Source organism: Trichosurus vulpecula, chromosome 9 (assembly GCF_011100635.1).
Source record: "Trichosurus vulpecula isolate mTriVul1 chromosome 9, mTriVul1.pri, whole genome shotgun sequence".
In the NCBI taxonomy this organism is placed as follows: domain Eukaryota; kingdom Metazoa; phylum Chordata; class Mammalia; order Diprotodontia; family Phalangeridae; genus Trichosurus; species Trichosurus vulpecula.
Genome location: NC_050581.1, coordinates 40,782,124 through 40,803,332, shown reverse-complemented (window position 1 = coordinate 40,803,332; position 21,209 = coordinate 40,782,124). Strand labels below are relative to the sequence as shown.

Below are 21,209 nucleotides of genomic sequence, written 5' to 3'. Positions count from 1 at the left end.
TTTTCACACCCTAGAGATGCCTCTGCCCTGTAGCCTTCTCTTTTGACTGGTGAATCTCTGGCCTAGACCACTGTGCTCACTTCATTCCCAAATCCACTCTTCACTCTCAAGACTTCTTCACATCTTTGCCTTGCCATCTTCCTGGCTATTTTCCAGCTCCCCTTTGTATGTTGTCTTCCTCAATTAGGTTGTCATCTTCTTGATGATAGTTTTTGCTAATATTTGTGTTCCCGGTACTTAGTATAGCGCCTGGCATATAGTAAATGCATAATAAATGCTCTATCTATCTGTCATCTCTATCATCATTTCTTCTAGTTCTATATCTATGATGCTATCATCATCTCTATTGTACGGATGAGGAAGTGGAGGTACAGAGAGGTTAAATGATTTGCCTATTATCACACATATAGTAAATACTGGAAGTAGAATTTTTTTCTAATTTTATGAGGATTTTTTTTTGCTAAAAAATTAGCCAATACTACATATTAATAATTTCTTTGAGAATACCATAGACATATTCACACAACTATCAAGGCCAAAATAAATTTTAAGGACCAAAATATATTTAAGAATCCTATCCTAATTCAGCATGTTGAGTGACGAGGTAAGAGGGATGATTCTTGGACTAATAACCATCAATTATTTAGGAAAGCTGTAGTAGTATTGAGAGTGGAAAAATAACAAGCATATGTACTTCTTTCTCATCCCAGTGACTGATTGGTCCAAAGACTAGTCCAACACTATTTCTTTGTAGCTGATCTTTTCCCTTCTGCTTTCTTTGGTTTGCCTTTTCCATGAAGCTTCTTTAGTCACATTTGCTCTTCCTTAAAATCTTGATGTTCATTTCTGTAAAGACCAAAGACACAGAGTTTCCTCATGAAAACAAAATAGGTGCTGTGAGGGGAAAACCAGTCATAAGTCTCCTTCCTTTTGGCCAAAGGCTGTTCACTAAACAACTTCATTACTTTTATGGATTTGGAATCGGTGGAGCTGGTAACTTGTCCAAATATTTGAGCACTCAGTCGAACCATTCACATGGCATATTTTAAATGACATCTCAAGAGAGAGCCAGTAAAGATAGCTCCAATTTAACAGGTCCAGGCCTTCTGAAAGTAGAATTTTGAATCCAGGTCTTGACTTCAGGTCCAACACTCTATCCAGGATCCTATCTATGCTGCTTCTCTCTGTATCATGCCCTTGTAGCTTTTATAAGTTCATGAGCTGTAGTGTAGTGATTTGGGGACTTGTAATCCATCCATTAAGGAGTCTTTTTGTTGATGTTTACATCCTAATTCTCAGCTATTTTCTGTTGAGTCATAGTTGTTCTCCAGAGGTCTGGACAAATGTGGTGTAATTACCATTCCTTAATAGTTTCATTAATAGTATCAGTATTAAGTTTAATTTAAAGTACACAACACTCAAATTTTAAGATAAAGATTATAAATAGGAATTTAATGACACCAAATTTATGAAACTGGGGTGACTATTATGAAATGAATTTAACTTGAAAATTTTAACTAACCTTTGTATTTATACATTAATATACCAGGACCTTTTGGTACAGATGATAAAGCTGGTTAGATTGGAAGTTGGAGTAGAAATAGAAGATAGATTAAAAGGAACAGAGCTGAAAAATTATTTTCTAAATGATGCAGAAGCATTATTGTACACATTATTTTTTGAAACTTTTATATATTTATTTCAATTACATGTAAAAACAATTTTTGACATTTTTTTTGGATTTTGAGTTTTAAATTCTCTCCCACCCTCTCACCTCTCCTTGAGAAGGCAAACAATTTGATTAGATTATGCATGTGTAGTCATGCAAAACATCTTCATATTAGCTATGTTGTGAAAGAAAACATAGACCTCCCCCCCAGATAATAATGTTAAAAAAATATGCTTCTATGCTCCTATCTATCTTCAGATTCCATCAGTTCTTTCTGTGGATAGAATTTTTCATCATAAGTCCTTCAGAATTGCCTTGGATCATTATATTGCTTAGAATAGCTAAGTCATTCACAGTTGATCATTGTATAATATTGCTGTTACTATGTTCAATGTTCTCCTGGTTCTGTTTACTTCTGTTTTCATCAGTTCATACAAGTCTTCTGAAATTTTTCTGAAACCATCCTACTCATCATTCCTTATAGCATAATAGTATTCCATCACAATAATATACCACAACTTGTTCAGCCATTTCCCAACTGATGGACATCCCCTCAATTTCCAATTCTTTGCCACCACCACAAAAAAAAGCTACTATAAATGTTTTTGTATACATAGGTCCTTTTCCTTTTTTAAAAAATTTCTTTGGGATATAGAACTAGTAGTGGTACTGCTGGGCATAGTTTCACATTGTTCTCCAGAAGTGTTGGATCAGTTCACAACTCCAACAACAGTGCATTAGTGTCCTGATTTTTTCACATCATCTCCAATATTTGTCATTTTTGTTTTCTGCTATATTAACCAATCTGATAGGTATGAGGCTTGCGTTTCTCTAATCAATAGTGATTTACAATATTTTTCATGTGAATATATGTATATGTATATATGTGTACACACATGTATATCTATGTAATTTATATATCTTTGATTTCTTCTTTTGAAAACTGCGTGTTTATATCCTTTGACCATTTATCAATTTGGGAATGACTTATCTTCTTATAAATTTGACTCACTTCTCTATTTATTTGAGAAAAGAGGCCTTTATCAGAGAAACTTGGTATAAAAAATTTCCCCCAGTTTTCTGTTTTCCTTATAATCTTGGCTGCACTGGTTTTGTTTGTGCAAAACCTTTAATTTGATGTAATCAAAATTATACATTTTATATCTCATAATGCTCTTTATCTCTTGTTTGGTCATAAATTCTCCCCTTATCCATAGATCTGACAGGTAAAATATTCTATGCTACACATGATTGATTTCCAGCCATTAGTTTCAAAACAATTGACTTTTTGTTCTAATTTGGTCTGATTCTCATTTTTTTTTTAAATTGAGACGCAAATTATTCCCTGTTAAAATGTAATGATTTTGATGTTCAGGAAGCACGGTTTTATTTAGCAGTCGGAAAAATGTTCTAAATTTTCTATGTTGATTTTGCTATCTTGTTTAATTTTTTTTTCTTTTGAAATTCACTCTATGACTGAGAAGGCTAAATGTAGTGCCAGTGGATAGGGAATAATAGAATTTTTCCTTTCAGCTTCCACAGGGTATATTGGTTCTGACTAGTGATAGCCCTGTTGCTATTCTAGTATTAATGTATATTTGGGAAAATCCCATTTATACATATAGTAATTTAGAATTACCTTGCATTACTTCATATATACTTTGAATTTACTTCCTTGTGTACATATTATATCCCATCAGTAGATTATAAGCTTCTTGAAGACAAGGGTTATTTCATATTGAAGATAAAGATGATTTCATATTGGTCTTTGTATGCCTAGCATCTAATGGTACCTGGCATACAGGAACTGCTTAATAAATGTTTGTTGAATTCATTTGGATTGAATTATTTTATCTTCTGTGAGTGAAAATCCATGTGTTATAAATATTCGAATGCAATTTTTATAGTAATCAAAAACAGCAGCCAAGAAACTCAAAGGGAATGACTTCAAAAGGAAAAAGAAAAGACTACTGAAGAGCAAACAATTCAGTGATAAAAGCAACTCTGGCAGCATTATTAAGTCAAAGCAGATTTGAGGAAGCTTAAGAAGTTAACCCTGTTGTTCTTTGAAATGAGGGGAAGTAGTATACCTGGTAAACATCAGAATGTCCTAAAGTCAATATAGCAGCTGTATAATTTAGGGAGTACTCCCAGCTCCCAGCTGAGGTGTTATTACAGAAATTCAGAGAATGATTGCTCTAGTATCCAATCATTGAAATCATTGAATCATATAAAAGTTCAAAAGGATTTGGCATCCTCCCTGAAATCCCTATTAAAGGCTTTAAATATCCTAGTGTTGGTTTATTTTTCTCCTGGTTTCTGAAGTTCTGGCTGTTAAGATTTTGATTGATACATAAAATTATATCTGGTGAGATATGTGGCTGCTTTTGAGAAAATTACTTTTCGTCTTTGGAAAGGTAATTTCAAGTGTCTTTAGTCAAGGGTTTATTTCCTTCAAAGAATAAACATGCTGAATGTTTGTCATTTCCAGTCTATGTGTGTTTGTGTGCAAAGCACATAATAATAAGCACTTCCTTATCCAAATAAATACTTCCTCATTCAGGTTGTGACTTCACGCTATTTTTGTAATAAAAGAAAAAAAACTATGACAAAAATAATAAAGATAAATGAATTACAGAAGTCGATTCAGGGGAAAAATTAAAACATTCATTTGTTAAAACTGAAGTTGATACTGTCCCTATGAGGAGTAAACAGTAAAGAAGGTAAATCTTTAAGTTCTGTTTATGTGTTTTATCCAAACATTTCAGATTCAAAACCTTTTAACAAATAGAATTTGATGGTAAACAAGACTAATGGATGGCTTTTGAAGGTGTTGCTCAGTCCTTATGTGCTGTGGAAATTAAATTGTTGGTTGTCATTTAAATAACTTAAAAATAAACTAGTATTACAATAAGAACTGGAAACTAAGAAAATGCCCATCAATTGGGGAATAGCTTAACAAAATGTGGTATAGGAATGCAATGGAAAAGTTGAACAGCCTTGCTAGTTACATATTGAATATTTTATATATTTTAAAAGAAAAACAAGCTGTAGTTTCATGCATAATCCTCCTTTTTTGTTCTGCTTCGCATATGGGAATGCCCATTTTAATTGGTGTTTGTTAAGTTCAAAATAAAAATAGATCAGTTTCTACACAGAACCCCCTTAAGTGGCATATCACTCTGTGTTGGTTATCATTCTCAAAATACCCCTTATGTTAGTGCCATTGTGAATTACCGCTTTTGCAAATCTATAGTGTAAGATAGTTTTCTCTCTGTTTCTCTCCCCATAGTAGCTATTCAAAACCTTCTATTCTTTCCTCATGTCATTCCACACCACTCTTTTTCCCCTCCCTTTTTGCAGAGGATCTCACTTCATACTTTACTGAGGAAATAGAGGCCATTTGCTATGCTACTCCTCAACTATTCTACATTTCAGAAGCTCGTGACATTAACTGACATCCTTTTCTCTTTCACTGCAGTCTCTGATGAAGAAGTGGTTCACACCATCCAGGCCAGAACCTCTGTATTCTTGTTGCCATTGTTTGTGTCTCTTCCAGCAGCTTGCTTTGATTCTCCTCTAATTATCGGTTAGAATCATCAATTCTCTTTTAATCTTCAGTCTCTATGTTTTGGGGTTTTCTCTGCTTCCCATAAACATGCCCAGGTTTTCCTCACTCTAAAAATACCCTACCTTGCCTGTACCATCTTATATATCTCCTGTTCATAGCCAAAGTTCATGAAAAAGCTGTCAAAACTTGTTACCTGTATTTCCTCTCCTGTTGCTCCTTTTTCACTCCCTTGAGATATAGCTGCTCACCTCATCAGTCAACTGAAACTTCTCTTGTCAATGTTGCAAAGAATTTTTTAATTGTCAAATCCAATTGCCTTTTAAAACTTCTCATTTTTGGCCTGTGCAGCATTGAATGTTAACCACTTTCTCCTCCTTAACATTTTCTCTAATTTGGGTTTTTGTGACACTGCTTTGTTATGGTCTTTTCTTAACTGTATTAACTTAACTTATTATCAGCCTTAACTTTACTTATTCTCAGCTTCCTTTGCTGGAGTAACATGTAGGTCAATTAGCATCTCTGTGAAGGTGACTCCTAGATTTCTATATCCAGAGTTAGTCTGTCTTCTGAGCTCCAATCCCATAGTTGCTAATGACTGAATATTTCCAGCTGGATGTTCTGTAGGCATCTCAAACACAATATGTCCAAAATTGAACTTGTTAACTTTTCCCCAAAACCTTCTCTTCATAACTTCCCTATATATGTTGGCATTGAACAGCTAGATGACACAGTGGATAGAGTCCCAGGCCTGGAATCAGGAAGATCCAAGTTCAAATGCTGTCTCAGTCACTTACCACTTGTGTGACCCTGGGCAAGTCACTTAACCCTTTTTGCCCCAGTTTTTTCATCTGTAAAATGAACTGGAGAAGGAAATGGCAAACCACACCAATATCTTTGTCAAAAAAACTCCAAATGGTGTCATGAAGAATTGTGTGCTACTGAAAAGTGACTCAACAACAATTTGTTGGCATTATCATCCTAGTCACCTGTTTGACATCATCTTAGACTCTCCACCATCTCTTACTTTCCCATATCCTATTAATTGCCAATCTTTGCCAATTCTACTTCCACATAATTTCTTGCCTTTTCTATGCCCTCATACCCTTCACCCTAGTTCAGACCCTCATCACCTCTTGCCTGCACTATTGATAAAAATTCAGAATTGGTCTCTCTGCTTTCAGTCTCTCCCTTCTCCAATCCATTTCTACATAGCTGCCAAAATGATATTCCTAAAGCACAGGTCTCAGTAGGCCACTTAACCATTCAAAAATCTCTTCTGGTTCATCTTTTCTCAAATGTAAATTTCTCTAACATTTAAAGGCCTACATAGTCTTCCTTCAGCCTACTTTCCTAGGCTTATTACACATTACTCATTCATCTTTTTTAAAATAGGATAATAGAACTAGAGCAGGAAGGAGGCTTAAAGGCCATCTCACACAACCCACTCTCCCATTTTTTTTTTTTACAGATGAGGAAACTGAGATCCAAAAAGGCTAAATGACTTTCCCAAAATTACAAGGATAGTAAATGGGACAGATGGGATTTGAACTTGGGTTGTGTGACTCCAAACTCAGTCCTCTTCTCATTATACCACATTGCCTTTCCCATCACCTACTCTACATTCTAGACAAAATGACCTATTTGCTGTTTCTCATGTATAACATTCCATGTTCCATCTCCATTGTCTCTCAGTATTCCTAGAAACTACCATCTTCTAACCCCAACTCCCTTTAAAGCTCAGGTTAAATGACACTTGTACAAGGTCTTTCCTGACCTCCTCAGTTGCTACTGTCCCTCAAATTAATTTGCATATATTTTGCATTTACCTAATAGAATCATTTCCCCTAAAAGAGTTCTTGAAGGAAGGAAGGAAACAAACATTATTATGTGCCAGACACTGTGTTAAGTTTTTTACAAAATGTTTCATTTCATCCTCATAACCCTGTGACAGAGGTGCTATTATGATCCCCATCTTACAATTGAGGAAACTGAGGCCAGCAAAGGTTAAGTGATTTCCCAGGGTCACCGTAATGGCAAGTAAAGTGGGACTTTTTGTTGTCTTTTATTTTGGAGTGCTTTTCAGTACTAAGGCAATCAAGTGCCTTTGAGTCTTGCCTTTGTTTCAGTCAAGAGTCTTTGATTGAATTGGGAGTCTTTGATGACCTGCTTAAGTCACAGGAAGGCTTAGGTCACATGGGTTTGAGTCACATGGTTGTGATGCCCTCTGACACTGAAGAAGTTTATATATACTCTGAGGTTAGCATTTTGCTTGGGGCTCACTCACTGGAAGAGTGTCATGTGATTTGATCATACAAGATTCTGGGTAGCCATTAAGGAGCCCTGTGGCTTTGAAAAACCCAGATGTTGGTACATCTCTCTCTGATAACTATGTATGTATTGTCTTGGTCAGATGGCTAGAAGCCTGTCTGTTGATTTGTGTTATTTGCTCTGTTTATATTTTCTCTGTTTGTAATTTCTATTTGCATTTGCCCTGAACTTCAGGTTGCTGACTTTTCCCCCTGAACTAAGTGAATGATATATGTATGTTTAATTAAAGTGAGGTTGTAAACCCCTTAAAGTTGCTTTCCTTAGAAAAGCAGATCAAAGGACCCATGCTAGTAGCCCTCTTGTGTGCTGGTGTTGTTGGTCTTACACAGTCACAGTAGCAGCAAGTAGCATTGTTGTTACAGTCATATAGCTAGTAAGTGTCTGAGGCTGGATTTTAACTTCGGCCTTCCTGACTCCAGGCCCAGAGCCTGTCTCCATGACTTGAAGTTTTGGACTGTTTTCATCTTTTTTTCCTTTGTATCCCTGTTGCACAGTACCTAGAATGTAGTAGGTACTTAATTAATGCTTGATGAAAGAAAGAATAAATGATTATTTTTCACATTTTCACTATCTAACTTGCACGTAGAGGTGTAAAGTTTTAATAGATCTGAATATTGTGAAGTAATTGAGTCTTGTAACATTTATATGCTAGATAGGTGGATTCAATATTATACCAATAAGTGGTAATGCACTCCAAGAAACACTGGGACCTTGGAGATGTAGCCTTACCAGATTATGCTTTTCCTTCCCTTTGTTTCCCATGCCTGTTTTTATAAAGAAGAAGAGGGTGGTGAGAGAGAAGGAGTGAGCTCAACACTAGTACTCTGGGTTTGGTGTAATCTATTTCAGTTTCTCCACCCTTCTTTTTCCTCCATCCAGAGCCCAAGCTCCTTTCTTGCTTTCCTTTTACGCTCTTCTTCAAAATCCACCTTCCTTAGTAAGAATTTGTTTTGCTTAATATTAATCCCTCCCTTAATATGCCTTCACCATTATTTCTCTCCCCTCTTTCTCCTTTCCCTCAGGGAAATGTATCTTTCTGTACATCTCTGAGTATTCTGTACTTTGATTAGTTCAGATGAGAGTAAGGTTCACTTCTTCTTCTTTCCCCCTTCCTCCTTATTTCTATAGTTTTGTGCACCCCAATTATGCGAGATAATTTTCTCCATCCTTCCTCTCTCCTTCCCACCCCTAGTATATTCATCTTCCCCTCCTTTTTCCAGTCTTCTTTTAAGATCCTCAAAATATAACAGAACCTTCTGTCTAATTAGGCTCTTTGAACTCTTGTGAGATATATGTATCATCTCCCCATTCTAGAATATAAAGAATTTATTTATGATTGCTTGCTCATGCTAAATGCTATTCTTATTCCCTTTTATGTTTCTCTTGACTCCTATGTTTTTATTTCAAAGTTTCTACTTAGCTTTGGTCTCTTCATCAGGAATGCTTGGAATTCCTCTATTTTATTAAACATCTACATTTTCCCCTGTAGAATTATATTCTATTTTTCTGGGTAAATTATTTTTGGTTATAAGTTTATATCTTTTGCCTTTCTGGAATATCATATCTAGAGCTGAATGGCACCACAGAAGTCATCTAGTCCAGTCTCTTCCTTTTATAGATGAGGAAACTGAGGCTAAAGTCTCTAAAGATGCCTGTCAAAATCTCCCCAAAGAAGCACTTTTGACTTCCGTAACTGCAATTAAAATATTCTTTCACCTTCTTGTTTTTGTAGTAAACATAAAGCAAGAATAAGATAAGAACTTTCTACACTATGCATTCAATGATGTTGAATCATCAAATAATTGCAAAATTTGTGCAGTTGGTCACTTTTGATACCATTTAGAAAGCTTTATATTGTATAATGTACAGGTAGCTTTTATCGTTCATTAACAATAATGTCATTGCAATAAAAAGTTGAGCATAGGCTCTTGATCAAGACCATAAACTTTTTTAGAATATAAATTCTTTGAAGGTAAGATCGTTTTTTCATTTTTCATCTTTGTATGACTACCTCCTAGACTAGCGTCTTTCACAACATTGACTTTTAATGAATATGCATTGAATTGAATGATAACATGTGTGAGCAGCTGAAATTTGTATTTGGCTTTCTTAATTTGTACTTACTGTATCTCTAGGGAATCTAACCTTTTGCAAGCGTGAGGGCAAAAGTGTGTTATATTTAATTGCTCACTTTGTATTCCCTGTTTAAGGTGTTAATCACTATTGCATATAGTCTTTTTGCAGTAATTAGGCATCATCATGTCATTCATGTGTCTCTGAGCACTGCTTGGTAAAGGTGTGACTCAGTACAGAAATGAAAATCATGAGGTTCATTAAAAAAGTCTTGGCAGAAATCTTGCAAAGTGGTTAGCTCCAACATCATTAAAATTGAAATATAGTTAGACATCTTTAAAATTGAAATATAGTTAGGAGTAATGCAAATTGCTGGTCCTATACCGAATTATAAAAACTAAAAGATCATCCCTCCCCTAGAAATTAGTCTCTCAACTTGGTTTTATCCTTACAGATAAGGCTTATATTTTTGGCAAAGTGCTTATAATGTTGCAGAAGCCAACATACAGAAATGTAATACTCAACAAGTATTTATTAAGCCCTTACTAGGGGCCAGTGCTAAGTACTGGGCATATAAAGAAAGGCAAAACAAAGTCACTACCCTCAAGAAGGGTATATTCTAATGAGGGAGACAACATGTAGATAACTAGGTATATAGAAGATATATACATACAAACATACACATATAGACAGATATATGTAAATGTATATAAGAGAGAGCGAAAGACAAAGATAGAAACTGAGAAAGAAGAATGTAATCTGAAAGGGGAAGACAATCAGGGACAATATAAATAATTTGGAAGTTACAGCAATAAAACTTTTTTTCCCCTTATGGATTGTGTGTGCCTGATTCAATTCATGTTAGCCATTGTTATGTTTCATATGGTAATGATGAACAAAAAAAGTGCTATTTGAAGAATTCTAAGGTATTTGTTAATGTAATATATTCAAGCTATTTCTTGTGATCATCTGACCAAACCACATTTCTTTCTTCTGCATTCTTGTCCTAAAGAATATTCTACAAAAAAAAAATTCTACATAAGTAATGAGAGTGTAACCTTTGTCATATGCTTTCATTAGATCATATTTTCTTTTTTCTTTTTTTTGGGATGGAAAGAATAAATGAAGTTATAATTTTTGGTTGAGTCCCCAAGTCTATGACCTGATTATTGTCATTAAGTAATTTTTAATAAGAATTTAAATCTGAAAACCAGGCAATTATAATTTAATCTTCCTAATGTAAAATTATGTATTTTAGAAAAAGAGAATCATTTTATAGGTTTTCTAAAATATCAAATGTGCATTGTGTACAAGTTGTCATTAAAATAATGTCACCAAGCAACTACTGGTGGTATTCCATTTCAAGGGAGTATAATAATAGCAGCATGTGTTTATTTACATAATATTTTAAAGCTGGGAAAGTATTTACATGTATTATCTAACTTGAGCCTCACAATAGTTCTGTGAGATAGGTACTTATAGGTATTACATATTCATCAATATACAATATATTAATTACATATTAATATATTAGGTATTATAACATTATATATTAATGATTACTTATATCCTAATCTATAAGTATCAGTCCTGTTTTCCATATGAGGAAATAAACAGAGAGGCTGTGATGTGTCCAAAGTCAAAAACTATTAAATATCAAGGATAGGATTTGAACCCAACTCTTACTGACTCCAAATCCAGAATTCTTATTACTATGCAATATTACTTTTCATAATAAAAGGAGTACATGAAAATAAATTACATAATAAGTGAAAAATTCTGGTGCTGCCTCTATATTTCTGGAGGTTGTTATAATATGTACCATGAAAGTGGAAATAGAGAATTGGAATGATTAAGTTGTGAAATATTTATTAAGCCATTGTTCTCATCTTTCTTGACCTCTGTAGCTTTTAACCTTGTTATACCACTTCCTTCTCCTGGCTACTTTATTCTCTCCTTTGGCTTTTGTTGACAATACTTTCTCCTAGTTCTCCTCTCTGACTTCTTCTCAATCGCCTTTGTTAGGGTGTCGTTCCTGGTCCTGCTGCCTATCTATATGACCCTAAAACCTTAGGAGATCTTCTTTCTATATATCCTGAGTTTATTCCTAAGGGAACCTGGCCACCTAGAAAGAGCATAGTCATTTTGATGCATTCTTTGGCTTATTACATTCACCACCTAACAGAAGTAGTAAACTGTGTCTATATGGTAACTGGAGCAGTAGATGGGTTAGACAACTGAGCCTGTGCCTTGGGGCTCCTGGTTGCCTTTTGCACTTTGTGTTAACTTTCCTCAGTGTAGGTATCTGTACAGCAATCCTAAGACGGACCTACCCAGGTTTGGAGGAAGCATTTTGAGTTGAAGAGATTGGTGGAGATCCTGGACCCTTTGTTGGAGATAAGTAGCAGGAGGGAAATTTTTGCTCTTGGAGAAAATGATCACCAGACAGAGAAAGAGCCTAATTTCTGCCTGGCTTACCATCAGGGGAGCAGTACAAATCAAGATTAAATATAAAAATTTTTATTCAGCAGTCTTATTAGATTTGGTCCAGTCTTTTAGCCTGTTGAAATCTTTTAGGATCCTGACACTGTCATCTAACATGTAAAATTTCCTTCCAAGATAAGTATGTAATCTATGCTTTTATTGTTCAGTCATTTCAGTTGTGTCAGATTCTTCACTAACCCATTTGGAGTTTTCTTGGCAAAGTATTGGAGAGGTTTGCCATTTCCTTCTCTAGCTCATTTTACAGATGAAGAAACTGAGGCAAACTGGGTTAAGTGATTGTTTAGGGTCACATAGCTAGTAAGTGTCTGAGGCCAGATTTGAACTCACCAAGATGAGTCTTCCTTACCCCAGGCCCAGCATTCTATCCACTATGTCAGCCAGCTGCTTCAAACCCTTGATATCTAAATTGATTGCTAAGTCACTGATAAAAATGTTAACAAAAGGCCAAACACCGATCTTTGGCAGACTCTATAAGATATCTCCCCAAATGACACTGAACCATTAATGACTGTTCTTTGGGTCCAATCATTCCAGCACTTTCAAATCCACTTAACAGTGTAATTGCTAACTTTAATCTCTCCATCTCTTACCAAGTAATTTTGATGAGAGAAACAGAGGTCTAGGACTGCTATTCTTTATTCCTACTTTAAAAAAAATTCTTTCAGTGTGCTAGGTTTTTTTTGTTCCGCCAAGTAAATTTTATTATTATTTTGTATATCTCTGTAAAGTATCACTTTGGTAGATTGATTGATATAGTCCTAAGTCCATAGATTAATTTTAGTGGGGTTATTTTATTATATCATCATGGTCTAGCCACAAGCGCTGAATATCCCTCTAAGTAATTTGTTATTTTTTATTTCTTTAATAAGTATTTAGCAATTGTATCTATACAGGTATTGAGTATGCTGTAGAAGACTGACTCCTAGATATTTTATTCATTTTTGTAGTTATTTTGTATGGTACTTCTTTTTCTGTTATTGCCTACTAAATTTTGTTGTTACTTTATAGAAGCATTATTGATTTTAGTGAGCTTTATTTTGTAACCTACAACTTTTGTGAAGCTATCAATTGTCTCCAGTAGGTTTTTTGTTTGTTTTTGTTTTTGCTGAATTCCTAGGATTTTCTAGGTCCATGCCATCTGCAGAGAGGGATAATGCAATAAGTTTTGGGTCTCAAATCTAGAAGACTGGAGTTTAAATCTAACCTCAATTGTGTACTAGCTATGTGACTCTGGGCAAGTCACTTAACCTCTGTTTGCCTTAGTTTCCTCATCTATATAATGGATCTCCATAAATAAGAAAAATAGAACCTACCTCTCAGGGTTATTGTGAGGAACAAATAAGGTAATAATCGGTTTAGAGTAGTGCCTAGTACATAAGTGCCATAAAAATCTAAGCTATTATTATTATTGTTATTGTATTATCTTCCTTGTCCACCTTTGTGCCTTTACTTTCTTTCTCTAGCCTTATTGTTATAGTTAGAATCTCTAGTTCAAACACTCTTCTTACAGGACTGTGACATGATTTCATATTCATGCTCCATTATTTTCCCTGCTTTCCATCTTTTATACATTTGTTTAAAAAAATCCAAGTTGGTTTAGGCGTTCCCTGTGCATCTATATTTGTATGGTTAAACAGACTCGCTTTTTCTTCCTCATCAGAATTGTTCCAATTTGATTGTGTCTTCTAAGTTTCATTTTTGAGTGCTTTCTACCATTCATTCCCAGGCTGACTTCCTCAACAAAATGTTAAGTCTATGGGACCCTAACCACCACTTCTCTGAACACTTGGAAATTTAAAATTACAAATCTAGGATGTCAATTAGACTATTTCTATATTTCCTGTCATTCTTTAGCATAGATTTTATGATGGATTTATCATTCTTCTTTAATGTTTCTATCATTTCTACTCTCAGCAATAGTTCCTTCTTGTTGATGAGAATCAGGTCTAGAATACAATTTTCCCTTATAGGTTCTTCCAGCTTTTGAAAAACAAAATTGTTGAGGGGAAAAAGACCTATTTGTACAAAAATATTTATAGCAGCTCTTTTTGTGATGGCAAAGAATTGGAAATTGAGGGGATGTCCATCAACTGGGGAATGGTTGAACAATATTGTAATGGAATACTATTGTGCTGTAAGAAATGATGAGCAGAATGATTTCAAAAAAACTTGGAAAGACTTGCATGAACTCAAGCAAAGTGAAGAGAGCAGAACCTAGAGAATAATGTACACAGTAACAATGACATTGTATGATGATCAACTATGAATGACTTGGCTATTCTCAGCAATATAATGATCCAAGTCAATTCCAAAGAACTCAAGATGAAAAATGCTCTCCACTTACAGAGAAAGAACTGATGGAACCTGGATGCAGATTGAAGCATACTATTTTTCACTTTATTTTTTTCTTGGCCTGTGTTTTCTTTCACAAAATGACTAATATGAAAATATGTTTAGCATGATTGCACATGTATAACCGATATCAAATTGCTTACCATTTCAGGGAGGGAGGGAAGACAAGGAGAGGATTTGGAACTTAAAACTTTAAAAAATGAGTGTTAGTTGTTTTTATGTGTAATTGAAAATAAAAATGAAAAATAAAATGATCATTAAAGCAATCCAATAAATTATTAGCTGTCCTGCTTTTGGCAAACTAACAGTGCCAGCAAATGCTCAGATAATTGAAATCTCCCACCACAATTATATTATGCCTCCACGCCTCCACTATGATGTGTTTCCTGAACTCATCTGCTTTCCTTTTTAACCAATAGGTCTACAGCATATTCTGATGACAATATAGCCCAAAACTATGTTCTCGAGGAGCTTATACTCAAAATACGGGTATGTTTGGGCACGTATGGAAATAACTGACATAAGAGTGACATAAACACAAAGAACAAAGTTTAATAGAAATGGGAAGTAACTAAAAATATACAATGTTAAAACTTGACAAATCATTAACATATAGCTTCAAGGACTCCAAGATAGACGTATTGCAAGTACAGAGGGCTAAATAAGCTATTAGAAACAAGGCACAATTGTATTTCCTCATATTCTGAAGATTGTTAGTGGCTTCTGGTACATTGAAGCATATGCTAGCATTGGCATATAGGTCATTAATTTCGTAATTAGCATCAGTTGGTTAAGTTAGTAACCTAGTAGCGCTTCTGACCAACATAGCTGCCTGAAGGAAGGCCAGCTGAACATTCACATACTTTCTCTACCAAATTCCTGAAAATTACATCAAGAAATCTAATGAGAAACTCTAATGACTTCTTTCACCAGGACTACACAAAACATCAGCCAGAAGCCCACGGTTAATAGGAAAAAGGATGACCAGCTCTGCTAATGCCAGCACAGGCAAACAAGCCATCAGGCTCCCTGTTCAAACAGGCCAGATAAGGTATAGCCCGCAAGTCTGTGTCTGGAGACAGCTAGGGTGAAAGGCCTCTGAGAGAAAGCCCAAAAGAAGATCTTGAAAAGGAGTAGGAGCATAAATAATCAGTAGGACTCAGAACCACTCAGAGGTACCCCAGAGCTCTGACGTTCCTAGTACTCTGTTCTGAGATGCCATAGAGGGTTCTGAAGATCCAGAACCCTCAACTTCAAATATCTGTAGAGCCTAACCACAGAAAATGGAGTTTACTGTAGGAACCTAGATTAACTGGGCTGAGGAGGAGATGAAGCAAGGCCAAATATCCTACCTAAAAGCCCAGAAGGGTAAGGCCTGGTCCTGGCATAAAGCCCCAACTGAGGAACTAAAGAATCATTATAGATCCAGATACTTCCCAAAATCCAGCCTAGACTAGAGAGATCAACTCTATAACAACTAGAAGCAGAGAACAAAGCAAGAAAATGGCTTTTCCACAAGACTATATGAATACCTAGAAGAAATGAAGCAAGACTTTAAAAATTAAATAAAAACTCTGGAGTAAAGCACTAGAAGAACAACAAATAGATTAGAAACAAAAAATGTTAAACCTTACCCAGGTAATGGAGTCCTTGAAAACTAGAATAGATAAAATCAAAATCAGTGCTTCCAAGGGACAATAAGAAATATTAGAACAACATAAAAATTAGATGAAAATGATCTGATATTTTTAAAAAAACTAATCTGGAAAGTGAATCAAAGAGAAATAATTTAAAAATCATTGAACATTTTAAAAACCATGATAAAAATAAAAGCCTGCACACTATATTTCAAGAAATCATAAATCAAAACTGCCTAGATCTCTTAGAACTGGAGTACAAAGTGAAAATAGACTCTACCTATCACTTCTTATAAAAAAAATCCCAAAAACCTAAGTCTCAGGAATGTCATTGTCAAAACTCAGGGCTTCCTTATCCAAGAAAAAATATTTTAAGTATCTACAGAGAAGGAGTTCAAGTACCGAGGAATCATCATCAGGATCACAAGACCTGGCAACTTGTACTATAAATGAGAAAACTTGGAATACAATATTTCAAAAGGCAAAAGATAACGGTTTACAAAGAGAAATAACATCCATCAAACTGAGTATAATCCTTTGGTGGTGGTGTGATGGAGTATAGACCTTTAATAGAATAGAGGATTTTCAAGTATTTCTGATGAAAAGACCAGAGTTGAGTAGGAACTTCAAAATACAAAAAAAACCAAGGGACAAGAGAAATCCAGAAAGGTAGTTAAAAAGAACAACCACCTAATTCAGAAGGGCTGTATGATGGTGTAGTGCTAACATTTGAATAAGGGAAGAACAAATGAGCACTCCTTCAGAACCTTAATTAAAAGGATAATGAGTGATTTAAATAAGAAAAGCAAAAGACTAGGGAACAGCTGAACAATTGTGATACATGAATGTAATAGAATGTTGTAGTAAAAAATGACAAAAATGATTTCAGAGAATCCTGGATATTGTGAACAGATGCAGAGTGAAGTGAACAGAACCAGGAGAACAATGTATACAAAGACAACATTGTAAGGAAAACTGGCTTTGAAAGACTTAAGAACTCTGATCAAAGCCATGAAAAACCTTACCTCCAGAGGATCTACTCTAAGACAAAGAAGGTTACTGACTTTCCAGCAGAAAGGTTATGGATTCAAGTTGGAGAAAGACATATACATTTTTCAATACAACCCTGGGTAGATTTGTTTTGCTTGAAAATGTTTATTAGGAGAGGTTTGTTTTTTTCCCCCTCTGTTTTTAATTGGGTACGGGTGGGAAGGTAATGGGTATGTGTGACTGTGTTTGATATTATATAATACTAATACCAAAAAAGGGGAGGCATTGAATCATTTATTAAAATGCACAGAAGAGAACAGAAAGAAGTTCAGAAGAAAGCTCAGATAAGCAAGGCAATTTTGAAGACAATATATGGAATTTATTGTTTTTTTTAAATGGAGATTCAAGATTTCATATACAATCTTCTTTTTGTATTTTGTTGTATGTATGGATTGGCTCTTTTTTGTGTGTATATTGATGTTTAATTTTTTTAAATTAAAAGGTAAATTTAAAAAGTAAATGAGAAACAATACCTTATTTAAAAACTTAGTAACCCATTCAAATTCTGCTTCAGAGAGAGCATCTCGAATGGGCTGGCCACATTTTCTGAATGCCAAACATATGCTTGCCTAAAAAACTATGTTACTGAAAACTCATGAGAGGGCTCACACAGAAATCAGAAGAAATGATACAAGGACACTCTTAAGGTCTTTCTGAAGAGTTTTGGAATCACTTATGAGACATGGCAAACACTGGCAGCAGGACTGCCCAGCATGGCATTATTACATCAAAGAAGGCCCTGTGCTATATGAGCAAAGCAAAATTACAGTAGCTCAAAAGAAAAATGAGATGCACAAAGTTAGAGACATCTCTACTCCAAATGTTCATATAGACCATTATATGTGTCTGATCAGCCACAGTGGGACACAATGTACATAGACCCCAACATAATGATGTCATTTGGACAACAACCAGTATTAAAGGCTCTTAATTTTACTTTTTTCGTTTTTGATTTGTTTTTTGTGTTTGGAGGGGGGAAGGCAGGGCAATTGGGGTTAAGCGACTTGCCCAAGGTCACACAGCTAGTAAGTTTGTCAAGTGTCTGAGGCTGGATTTGAACTCAGGTCCTTCAGATTCCAGGGCTGTTGCTCTACTCACTGAGCCACCTAGCTGCCCCAATTTTACTTTTTCTATAAGCAAAGTGCTATGATAATTTTGAGGAGGGAAAGTTAATTTTCATCTGATAGAAGGGTCATATAAAGACTTTATGGACAGAGAAGTAACAAAGAAAGATGAGGGACATACATTCCTTTCTTGGCTGTTTACCAGATTGTTTAGTATTGCTCTTTTACAGATAACTATGTCAGTGATTTTTCAATTGTGATATTCACAATTAACATTTCTTCTTTCTCTCTAAGAAGTACTTTTAAATCCTCTGTAAATTAAACCAATTTAGTTATTCCTCCTCGGGCTTCAGTATGTAATGCATCTTTTGTTTGTATAGTTGGTCAGAAGTAAGACTCTCAGCGTTATGGCTATTTAACTAACATCAAAAGCATCTGTGTCTAAACTGATTTTGAAACTGCACTGCCACAGGGGAGTTTCTTTGCCCTGATGACATTCGTCTCAGTTTTGGACAGAATAGAAAGAAACCCAGCCTTGGGTTCACTGTATGTACTGAAATTGAGAAAAGCCAGGGAAGACTAGGAAAAGTAAAAAAAAAATTGAGGATCAGTGACAGACCTTGGAATATAGGAAAATATTAATTTGAAGAGACCTAGATTTAGTCCCCTGGGTTGCTTATTTCAGAGCCAGTTACTGAGTTGAATTTAATACTTTAGCTTTAATTTTCTTCTTTATTGTTTTGTTCCTAAGAACCAACAAAAAAGGTCTCCTATTTCCCCCATTATAACTTCAAAGATAAGCATTCATCTGGGGTGAGGTGGCCCATAACACTTACCATCATAGGCAAGACCCTCCACATCCGTCTTTTTATTTTTATTTTATTTTTTCACATTTCTCTTTTTAGCTAAGCTTCAGTAAAACAGAGAATATTCAAGTGCCATATTCTCCTCAACTGGTTACTGTAGCAGATGACATCTTGCTCCCCAGCAGTTACCATCCTATGCTTGCTGAAAAGGACAAAGAATCTCAAACATTCATCAGAGATGGGACTTTTGCTGTACAAAATAGGCATTTTTAGAACTGCCACAATATCCCGTTCTGGGGAACTGACACCATTTCCCCCCCAATCTGGAAGTAGATTTGGAGGCCCATAGCATCCCATACCTGTCTTCAGGTGGTTGTAAAAGATATCCTTTAATAAATCTGTCTGGGACATTTAAGTCTTGTGCATTTACTTCTTTCTCCTCCTCTTTAGTATGGACCATGGATTATCACATAATTACTCATTTGGAGAGGCATTTACTGCCATATGAAGGAATTCAAAAAGATAGGGTAAACTGATCCAATTCTCCTCTTCATTTTAAAATTCCTTGAATTCAGAAAGTAGATAAGGTAAGTTTCCACCATCTTTATGCACTAAAATGTTTTTGTGGATGCTTGTGCTCACAGTGAAATCAGTTATTTATTCCTTTATTCTCATTTCCAAAGTGAACCCAGGAGCCATATTTAGATTTAGCCGTAACTTCTTTATATCTCCTGGCTTCATTTAGAGGGAAAATATCAGACCAGTTTGTGACTATCTACAATGGGAAATGAACAAAAGTAAAGATGTTGACTCTGATTATCACCTGTGTTTAGAGACATTTAGCCATGGTAAAACAGTACAATAAGGAGGCCAAAAGAACACAGTAATTGTCTCATTCCCACACAAAAAGCCACAACAAAACATTTAACCTCCTTGCCAAGCAGATGTACAAGCAAGAACAGAACTGTTTTATGGTACAAACATAATGGAAAAACATTGTGGAGGAGGATGGCAGAAGATAAAGCAATACTGTTTCAAACAATGCAGAAGGCAGCTAAGGGGAAAACAGATATGCACAAAGCTTGGCTTAGGACCCAGTTGAGCCAGGTCATCCTAACAGCATTTACAGATAAAACTGGTAAGACAAATTAGATGTGAAAAGGAACAAATCCTTGCATTTCTATAGAAATATATTTTCATCATTAATCACAATGAAAACACCACATCTTGATTCTTCCTTTTCAATAAATTCTGTGCTATATGAGGAAGAAGAAATGTTACCTGAGAAAATGAAGTCAGGAAGCGTACTTGAACTTTACCAAAATACATTCAGATTTAACTTGTCCTGGATGCACAGGTACTTGGGAATCTATTTTCAAAATGGCTCAAAGAGGGGAAGATTCCAAAAGATTGGAAAAGATTGTGGATAACTTCATTATCAAAGCAAAGAAAAAGGTGACTGAGAAGTTACTGGTGGCTACCAACTGGTTAGCCTATTTTCTCATTTCTATAAATCTTCATGATGGTCAATGCAAATATTAAGAGTGTCCTCAATGAAAACATTAGAAGGCAAGTTTTCACAATTTTCTTTAGAAGACCATATTATGCCAGTCATGAAATTGATCAACAAGTATAGAGAATAGAAGATCCCACTGTATTTCCTATCTATTTTTTAAAGCGTATCTTGACTTGGTAGAGCAAAATGAAGGATTAAGTTTTCTCCCATGCATGTGTTAAGATAATAGAAGATGCCTTGACGGTTGCAACCAGAGATAACTTTCTTTAATGATCCTCTAATTATCAATATCGAGTTAAGCACAAAACAGACACATGCGCCAAAAGGTGTTTGCCGCTGTCATAGAAGATACAAAGTTCAAGCAGGAAAAGGGATCCCTAGAACAGAAATGTTAAACATGCAGTGGCCACATACAATCTGGAGTGGGACCCAAACCAGATTAAAATGCAATTGGGAAATATTTAACAATATTAATAAAAATACAATCAAACATAGATAAAATTACATTTAGCCCCAAGTCAATATGTGCCTGCATAGATCCTTATGTATGGTTTAGTGGTCCCTGTTCTATATTTCTGTTTCTTTTCTGCCCTTCATAGCTAAACTCCTCCTTCCCCCATCTCACATAATGAAGTGGC

At 35.2% G+C, this 21,209-nt stretch overlaps 1 pseudogene; it reads right to left on the bottom strand.

Annotated features, from left to right (window-relative positions):
* Positions 1-740: 740 nt before the first annotated feature.
* On the bottom strand, positions 741-19,515 carry LOC118832089 (annotated as a pseudogene).
* Between the last annotated feature and the right edge of the window lie 1,694 nt (positions 19,516-21,209).